This window comes from Lagopus muta, chromosome 3 (assembly GCF_023343835.1).
Source record: "Lagopus muta isolate bLagMut1 chromosome 3, bLagMut1 primary, whole genome shotgun sequence".
NCBI lineage: Eukaryota > Metazoa > Chordata > Aves > Galliformes > Phasianidae > Lagopus > Lagopus muta.
The window spans coordinates 56,924,134-56,934,133 of NC_064435.1; the positions used below are offsets into that span (position 1 = coordinate 56,924,134).

At 35.3% G+C, this 10,000-nt stretch overlaps 1 protein-coding gene across 18 annotated transcripts in view; it reads left to right on the plus strand.

Annotated features, from left to right (window-relative positions):
* Positions 1-10,000, plus strand: part of ZNF407 (zinc finger protein 407) — a 346,606-nt gene that overhangs the window by 200,787 nt on the left and 135,819 nt on the right. The gene's annotated exons all lie outside the window — the stretch shown is intronic.

The following is a 10,000-nucleotide window of genomic DNA, read 5'->3' on the forward strand; positions in this document are numbered from 1 at the left end:
TTTTTTTTTTTTTTGTTAATTTATACTCTTGTGGCTACAAGTTTTGCAACATTCTGAGTTCGAGAGAAGCCACAACTGATTGGACCTCCAGGAAGTGCCCTGATGATAATCAGACCAGTGTGCAAGACAGAAAGGCTGATAGTCAGAAATTGCTCTTTAAACCAAGACAGACTGTCAGTCTTCAGGAATGGTGGGGAATGGCCTATTTATGTAATCAGATACTAAAGCTGGGAAGAAGCTGTCAGGCACATTCTTGTTGTGTAAGCAGCAGGCAAACTGTGCTTTATCTGACAGACAGTGTGTAAATCTGTCCATGCAAAAATCCAAATGTTTAGTTTGCTTCTAGTCACTGTAATAATCTGCTTATTTTCTTTTGCTAGAGCGATGACATCATTTAGCAGAATGCACAGCAGACAGGAGTCCTAGATAAGGCTCTGTTACTGTCACTCATTCACGTCTTGATTGGCAAGGAGATAAATAAGAATTTACTAGAGGTTTGCTTCCAGCTAAAAGAGCAGACAACACCCTAGGATAAGAAGAGCAAGTGTGTTCAGCACCCACACTCTTACAGCTTGGAAAAATGTCTAGAAATAAGAGTCCTTCAAAATTCAGTGTGAAAATTTGGTATGTTATTAGCAGTAGCTGAGCAGTCTTCCTGGAAGGAGAAGCACACATGCACATATTCTGGGTACATATGTTAGTTTCACTGTCACCATATTGAGGATAAGACTTATTTCTGAAGGTTGAAGAGGCTGATAATGGTTTATCACTGATGACAATGTCATTTGCTGCTGTTTCATCATTGAAAATATCCTAATTTCGGGTGGTTGATCATACAGTGTTTGTATGTTGGAAATTACTATTCAGGAATGCTTTCAGATCTGTTCTCTAGCCAATCATTTGTGATCTATTATCTAAATTTACCAAATACAATTTTGTTGGTGGCAGGGATATATTTTGATATGGGTAGACTGGAAAGGGAAACTTGGAAAGAAAACTACACTGTAATAGGAAAGATAGCGTAATCTTTTTTAATGGCATTTAATCTCCTAAATCTTCTGATTTCATTTAATTTTAAAGGGTAATAAAATATGATTGAAATACATCTGAAATGTAGTTTAATAAAAGTAACCTGCTGTACTGAAAATCTACTGTTTTGTCAATCTGAAGATTTAAGATGAAACCATACAAAATGGAAATACTTGGATCTGGACGCTACTGTTCTTGCAATTTCTGTTGCACATATATTTTTTTAAGTAGGTAGTGCCAGTTATTTAAAAATAATAATGAAATGTCTTTAGAATTCACAGGCAAAATCTTGAGAAAATGAATCTGCAGGTCACAAAAAGGTGAGATGTAACAGAAACTTGACCTATTGAGAGAACGTACCTGGCAGAAGAATACATTTCTGTGCAGAAAGTAAATTGTTCATGTTCCTATTGTTTCCAAAATGATAGAGATCATAAAAGAACAGCTGCTAAGAGCATAATGATTTGTGCAACAATACTCTGCTTCTCTTGAGTTTATATTTAGAAGGAGAACTGCATTTTGAACTAGTAAATTGGCTTAGGAATCACAGCCTTGAATGATAGTATCTTAATTAAAAATACATGCATATCTTGATAATGTTACACACCTCTTCCTTTGAAAAAGAGGAACTGAACAACAATTAAGCACTTTCCATGTGCTAATTTCTGTTTAATTTCAAAGAGTTCACCTTCTGAGAAGAAGGTTTCTGCTGGCACATTAGTGATAAACATTGCATTACAATAGTGATAAATACTGTAGTACTCTCCACCAGACATTTTTTTGCTGTTGAATGCAGAGACATTTTCTACAGAAATCTTAGTGTATTTTAATGAGATTGTGCATCAGTTTGTATGCTGTGGTTTAGACATATTGGCTTTAATTATTTTTAAATGTGCAATTTTTGCAGTAGATAGAATATATATGATTTAGGACTCACCACAGCACTCTGAATATCACTTGGCATGTTAGCAAAATGTGTGGTATTAAGAAGACCATGAATTCTAGCAAGATATTCATTATTTTCTCAGACGTATAATATTCCTCTTTGCTCTCAATTCTTCTATTTCACATGTGCAACATTTTGCATGTTATTATTAAAACAATTATATCAGTCTTAGCATCTCGCGCTGTATTGTGGTTCCACTGTTATCAAAATAATACTAAGTCAACCTTAATGCCAACTGAGTCCTGTGGTATTTTGCCTAACTCACAAGGAAGCCAAAATAAAACCTTGCGCAACCCGGTTTCAGAGAGGTCTTGATAAGCTGACCAGGGTTAAACTTTGATTTTGTATGAGTGCTGTAAAATCTTTTAAAGTCAGTATAATATCTTCCCCTTGGTGCAATATAAGCAAAATTTTAAGGCATGTATTTTACTTCAGTTCTTTTACTTCTTCCGGTGTTGCTGGTAAGCTGTTCTGAATGTTGTATCTGTGAAAAGAACCCTAAAAAGAAAATTGACTGAAACCACTCATGTAAAATGAAAAAGAGTGGTTACTTTGATTATATGAGCTGAGATGCAATAAACAAACAGATGAAAGTAAATGAGAATTTGGAAACTCCGTTTTAATAGACTACTAATTTGTTAACAATATCAGCTTGATATTCTTTATCTTAGTCCTTTTGACAAGACTCATTTTGTCGTAGCTATAGCATCATCACAGAGCCTGATCTAATAGTTATAGGACTCAGCATAATCTCATTGACTTCAATACAAGTTGAATTGGACTAATAATGAAAAATTGCATTATAATAATATTAGGTTTCGAAAAAAATAGTGCTTATAGCTGATTTAAGTCAAACTGAGTTTGTCTGATATTTTACTGATGTCAGTAGAATCATACTGTAAGTTGGTATTACTCTGCTGTGACAACTGTGGGCTCTTATTCCTAGAATGCATTAAAATCACAAAACAACAGTTATTCTCTTAAAGGACTGTAAAGATATTCTTCTAAATACAATAACAAAATAAGTAACTTTGTAGAAACCAATCTATAGGGAGTTATCAACCCCAGAGATTAAACAAGAGGCGTATAACCATTTTCCTTGTTTAAAAATTTTATCAAGTCTGTGCTGTGTTATTTTCAGCATATAGTCTTAGTTTTCCTTTAGGGGATTTTCTGGTTTTCTTTTTGAATTTTGTTATAAGTGACAGGTTTATTTTATTCAATATGATTTCATGTGAAACTAAATTAAAAGCAGCAAAGATTAAAGAAAAAAGTCACCAATTGAATAAAAAAATAAATTGTTGGGTTTTTTTAAAATCCAGGTTTTAATATTTTCTTTTCTTTAATATACCCCTTTAACTGAGCAGTATGATTTAAAGCCAGAACCAAACAAATATGAAAACACAAAACTTGCGAGAATTCTGCAAACCTCTATTTAAGAGATCTTCTATTTTTTTTTTTCTTTTTTTTCTTTTTTTTTTTAAGAGAATACCTTAAAAGGGAAGTTTTCAAAATCCAAGTGTTTGTTTATCTATTTATAAGCATTGCAACAGAAGGTTATATTGTAATGACTCTGTATTAGAATTAGCTCACGCTGGGGAGGTTTACAAACAAACAGTGAGATCCGGCCTTCTCACAAGCAGGTGAACTTTTCCTGTTGGTACATGAACTCAGGTTAAATTTACCCACCAGATATGAGCTATTGCTGGCATGTGGGTTTGGATAACTCTGAGAATAGAGGAAGTCTGAGGCATGGTACCATATGTTAAATGTAATTAAGAAATAGCTGAATTATAAATATATATTCACTATACTTTCCAAAATTTTTTGCCATGAATTAATAGGAACCTTTTCTTAGGCAGGTGCAGCTGTTGTAAAAAAACTTTCTGTTGGTCACATTCGCAGTGGCCCCCTGTCCCTGGGGCCAACCTATTTCCCCAGTCTCTGTTAATCTGTCTGTAATGGCCCTGTGATGCTTCCAAAGGATGTAGGGCTGCAGGGGGATCAGCCAGATATGATTGGATAAGGAGTACCCAAAACCCCACAGTACGCTCCTCTCAAAAATGTGGAATTTCTGATTCCTCAGCCACTGTGCTCCTTATTTTCCCACAACACCTGATGAAACCTCAGCTTGAACAAACAAGAAAAATAGCTTTTGTCCTAGAAGTACTGAAATCTTCCAGTTTTCCCAACATTCTGCTCTACTGAGATGCAGCTTTCTGGTACTAGATGAGCTCAGCAGTTTACAGAAGCAAAAGCCTTGATTCTCACCCTTTTCCTTTGTAAAACCTAAGGTCTGCCCTGATTTTCAGCTTCTTAAAAACATTGTTTTCTCATCATCTCTGACTACATAAAAACAGCTGTCAGTATGTGAAGTCTTTATAGGAATTTTCACAGGCTGTTCAGCTGTAAATGTGAACTGAAAACACAAAACAACCCCTGAAAATCCCTCCTCTTTCTTCTTGATGATGTTGCTGAGTGTAATGTGCTTGACACCAGACATTTTTAGAAATGTATGGCAGGGTGTAGTTTCTCTGATACCATACCACTTTGCTGTTTTACAAGCTTCAGCATGTCACAGATTAAAGCTTTGTTGGATGCAACAAAGCTGGCAATAAATAAACCTTTCTGATGTCACTGTGACCTAAATTAAACTCATTGTGTTTCCTTTGTTTTGTTAGCAGAAGAGTAGTTTTCATCACTTTTGAGAGACCTCTAGAGATTCAAACAATGTATTTTTTAATAAATATTTTAATATGCTTGGAAGTTAATTGTGGGACAGAGTATCTTCTGGTATTTTGACATTAAATGCTGTTGGGTTATTTTGGATGCAAAGGATGGGATTTAACATAATTTAACATGACAGAAAAATAAGAAATGTGAGAATTGTGAAATTAGCTGATTGCAAATGTCCAAAGGCATGCTATACTGCTCTTTTCCAGCCCTTGATGAGTGTGTGGAGATGAGTTTTATTTGTGTTTTCAAATCACATGCACTTGAACGCAGAGGTACTCAGAAGCCTGAAAGGGATGTGTTTTGGTTAGTTTTGATTCTTAAAGTCAGGTCTACATCCCAAAAAGGAAATTTTTCATGGGAAATATCTGCTCAAAGCTTAACCCGTTACCTTAATATACACTGAAGCTAGTAGGCTGCTTCTGTAAACGTGCATGAGAAAAATAGATAACTTTTAAGTGAATGGTTGTTTTGTTGAGAAATGATGATAAGGTTTAGCTCACAATTAATAAGTCTAATTTTCTGTCAAGCATCTACCAGACTGTGCGTTGAATGTATTGAATGTCAGTATGTATTTATTCTGATGATGCTGGTTACTGGAAGCTGTCCCAAGGGTGCAAATTTCACTACAACCTTTGGAGCATACATGTTGTGCCTCTGCTTCCTGAAAAATGCGCCAAGGTTTGATATCAGAACTTATTGCATTCCCACTCATCCTAGTGGTTTGAGTCTGATCATCTAAATCCATGACAATCTATTATTCCTAAAAATTAAAGACCTATGTTTAAAAACATATGGATGAGTCCCATTCTGTCTAATTTATAGATTGAATTACAGTTCCATTTTTTTTCTCTGTTCTTCCTGTGCCTGAATTCCACAAGCTACTTGTGCTTATGTAAAATACCCTGTGGAGCGTTTGGTCAAGTGATTTATTTTCTTCTACAGAATTCAAATGCTTCCATCCTTTTTTTCTTCCCTCAGAATCTAATACAAATCCATGAGATTTTCTGGAATAAACTTACCCAGAACGTGTTTAGAGCAAACCAAACTTTCCTCAGGTAAAAATGTTAGTGATTAGGTAGTATGCACTATAGTCACAAATGCGAAATTTACTGTGGGGAGCTGATCAAAGGTAATGGAACTGGGGGGAGGGGGATGGGGGGAAGAGGGGGAAGGGTGGAAGAAGAAAAAGTTGCTTGCTTTTAAGAACTGTTCCATTAGATTGTACAAATCTGGGAGGTTTTTACCCCAGCGCTGTGTTCTAGAATCCTGTAGATAAATAAAAAAATAAAGGTGTTCAAATGCAACTCTTACGTTTTATTGGCGTCAAAGATTTTGAAGTACTCTTATATACAGATGTTCAGGTTTTTTTCTAAATTATATATTTGTCCTAGTAAAACCTCATAGAGTAGTGTTAATGAAACGTACCTTTACGTGCATTAAACAGTAGGCTGTGACACTATTTTAAGTGATTGTATGTTATAAAAAGCTCAGCAGCAAGATTAATGCTACAAAATTGACAGAATATTATAACTGTGGAAGATGATAAATTTTAAACTTTCCATTATGCCTTAATGAATAAAATGGGAATCACAAGGCTGTGCCTGGTGGTTGCATCACATCTTTCAACTGGCTCACAAGGCTGTTTTCCCAACAGAAATAACCTTCAGTCCCACTTCACTTATACTTGATTGTGTTTCAAAACATTTTTATTTCGGGAGATAGAGATATAAAGGGAGATTTTGCTCTGAAAAGCAATGTTGTTAAAGATCTGGTGTCTCAACAGAGTAAATGATAGTTTTCAGAGGCAGCAAAGCTTGTAAAAACAAGACTAAATTTTGACAGTGTTTTACCTCATACTGTACTGGAGAGAGGGCAGAAATACAGAAGCTGCAAGTGTCTGCTCTTATTTCACCCCTGCACTTGTTCACCAACCAGTAACTTCAGGCCTACATTTCCCTCTGCTATGCCTCTGTGTTGAAGGCAGTGGGCCAGCTTAGTCACTTCTGTGAAACAAGGCACTCAGCTCAGTGTGTTAGGACAGGTACATTTGAAATTGGTGGTATTTCGAAGCTGTAGCAAAGGTCAGGAATTGACGAGTGTAACCTATTGCTGATGCACAAGTCACAGAACAATCTTATTTCAGGCTGAGTTCAGGTGATGGCAGTTGCGAAAACACTTTTTTTTCCCACGAAACTGAAGATACTCAAATGCTGATAAATGCAGAAGCCCTTGATGTCATTTCTGAGAGACTTAGCAGAATATGACAGTCAGACATTTGTATCCATTCTGATGCATCGGTTGAATGTACCATACTTTGTTTTTTTCAAGGATGTTATATGTTACCTCACACACTGCTCAGTTTTCTGAGGTGCATTTGTTTTTCTGCTATTTTTTCACACAAGTATCTTTTTCAGCAGAGAACTGCATGTTCCAACATCTTTTGTTAATCATTTACAGATACTTTTTTAAAAGCAACAGGTACAGTTCAGTGGTGAAATTACATGTATATATATTCCACAAGTTGTGAGCAACCAGAATAAAGCTAAGTAGACATTACTTCTTTGGAGAACTTAGATAAACATATTATCTTAGTGGAACTGAGATTGCAAGTGAAGGACATAGTCTAGCGTTGGCAATCTGCAGAAATGGCACACATGGCACACAATTCAGTGTTGCTTTCTGATGCATTGCACTGCTTTCCACATTACTGCCAAGTTCAACTCCTTAAATACTGCTTTGCTCATCTCCTTAAATAGTTTAAAGGCTTTAAAGGTGAGAATATTTCCTTTCTATATACCTATCATTTAGCAAGTTTATCTTTCTGGTAAGTGCTTATTAGGAAGATGTGGTAGGATCAGTATGAGATTGTATCGTTGCATAGACTTTGTATGATAATATTTGAGCTAATAGCTGTCTGGATTCAGTGCTGAAAGCTTGCTATGAAGTTTATAAAGCCCTTTCCCTGCTTCCCTTGGTAATTTTGAGTGATTCAGGTCCTGAAAATGCAATTTTCAATCAGATTTGATGGCCTAAGGTCAATTAGCTTCTAATGCATAAATACTACATTGAAACCACACAGTTCTTGTGTAACCATACCTTGAAGATGCGTGGGCTTGAGAAAGAGAAAAGAACACGCATCTTGATTTTATATAAAATGGATTCTTAAATAGAATTTATTTTTTCATTGAGATTTCCCTGTTGGCAATTTGTCCGTTTGTCAATATGAGTATTATGAGTCAAGAGCAGGGGTAGGAAGCTGTGTTTCTGTGTGGAAAGTTTTAGACAGCAGCAGCAGCAGGGCAGATAGCAAAAATGAGTCCTAAGATGGAGGACTTTAATAAAAAGGTGACTGAATGTATGAGTGGGAAAAGCTAAGTAAAGGTAGACAGGGCAGGAGCCGATGAATTCCAGTATATGCTTTCATCCAGAAATGTAAGTTTAACCTGGGATATATTTGGTTTCTTGTGTCATCAGCAACTTTTTGTGAAATCTAATGCAGTTCCTGATTCCTCCATTGGTCCGCGTTAAAAGTAGCTGTTGTCCTTTTTATGAATGGTGGCAGAAGTTTATGCTGGCCCTGTTGGATTACATGAAAGCTAGTATTTTCACAACAATTTTGAATTAGTTAATTTTGTTGTTATTAGTTGTTCAGTGAGGAAACATGAGCTCAGGCGTAGGGGTTACTTTCCAAATGGGAAAAAAATCTGTTTATGAAAATGATGTGAAAAGTATTCTGACAGTGAAAAGCCTTTTCCTGTGGGAAATGCTTGTAGAGCAGCGCCATTTGGTGTGTTGAATGATCCAATAATACAGAGGAATGAAAAAAAAAATCATTCTTAGTTAAACTCTGGATGGATACATTCATTTATATTCTTTGTATATATGCATTTATATTCTTCGTAAAGTACACTCTACTGCTGTTACCAACTACTTTGCGGCAACTGGCCACACTGCTACCCCTGCTTTCAAGAAAATGATTTAAAGGGCATTTACTAAGTGTGGGTGTATCCAAAATATCAAGACATCAGCAGTACTGCTGTATCCTGTGCTTGAATACGACTATTCAACATACATGAAAATATAAATATTACTCTTACAAATTTTGATCATTACTTTTTGCATTAAAATTCTGTTGCAGAAGTTGAAATACGAAATTACCAAAATCCTGTCTGCAGAGAACCTAAATATGCCTGATTAATTTAATAATTATTTATGTAAAAATATGTATATAGAAGTCTCTTAGCTGCTCCTATTGTCTCTGAATCTGAGATAGATTGAAATCTATCTTTGTCATTGTCACTGTCGTCATTGAAGCCTCTTGTGATCTTTTCCTGTCCTTTAAAGGAGATGAATACAAAAACAACAGCAACAAAAAAGGACTGAAAAAGTAGAAGAGAAAAAAAAGAAAAACCAAAAGGTAGCTTAAGAAAGGTCAGAAACCCTATTTGGACTGCTACCAAAGGCATACACCACGGTTAGTTAGAGATGGAGTTGCAGCTTTAATTCTGATTTTTCTGACTTTTGTCACTTCAAAGACTGATTCTCAGTGTTACTTTAACATTTTTATTGTGTGTGAATAATAGAGTACACATTGAGGTTCAATAGGTGCAGTACTGTTAAATGTACATCTTGGTGGATTTAAAAATGAGGGATTTATTTTGTCATTCATAAAGTTGTAATACAGTCTAGAGAAACTATTTGTTAAAAGATAGCATCTACTTAACCTGCTTATTTATTTCTTGTAGTAGAAGGTTAGATCCACAATAAATACACGAGGAAATAAGTAGATAGGGGAATTTATCTTAGAAATAAGATCCCTGTCACGCTTTTGAAATGTGAAATGCATGAAGACCTGTCAGGGAGATATACGGACATGATATTTTTTTACTGTGCATTTGGAAGTATTTAGCTATATTTGTCATTCGCTAGTGCCACTAAGCAGTGATCAAGTGGTATAGTAATTTGAAAGTCTGTTTTCAATAGCATATATATATATATATATATGTATTTGCCATTGGGATATAGCAGAACTGTACACAAGTCTTTATCTTTCCCTCTCTGTTTGTGAAAATGGCTTTTGGGGAGAAAATTAGCATTTGTTTAAATAGGATGTTTGACATAGATAATTCATTTTTAACTATATCATTTAAAGAAATCTTTAGTGAGCTATATTATACATAAGTTAAAATTGCTGTATTTGCACATCAGTTTAGAAAACACTAACTGTAAATTATGGCATTAATGTGTTAAAACATGTAGCTTTTCCCTAAATTATGGACAGTGGCATAT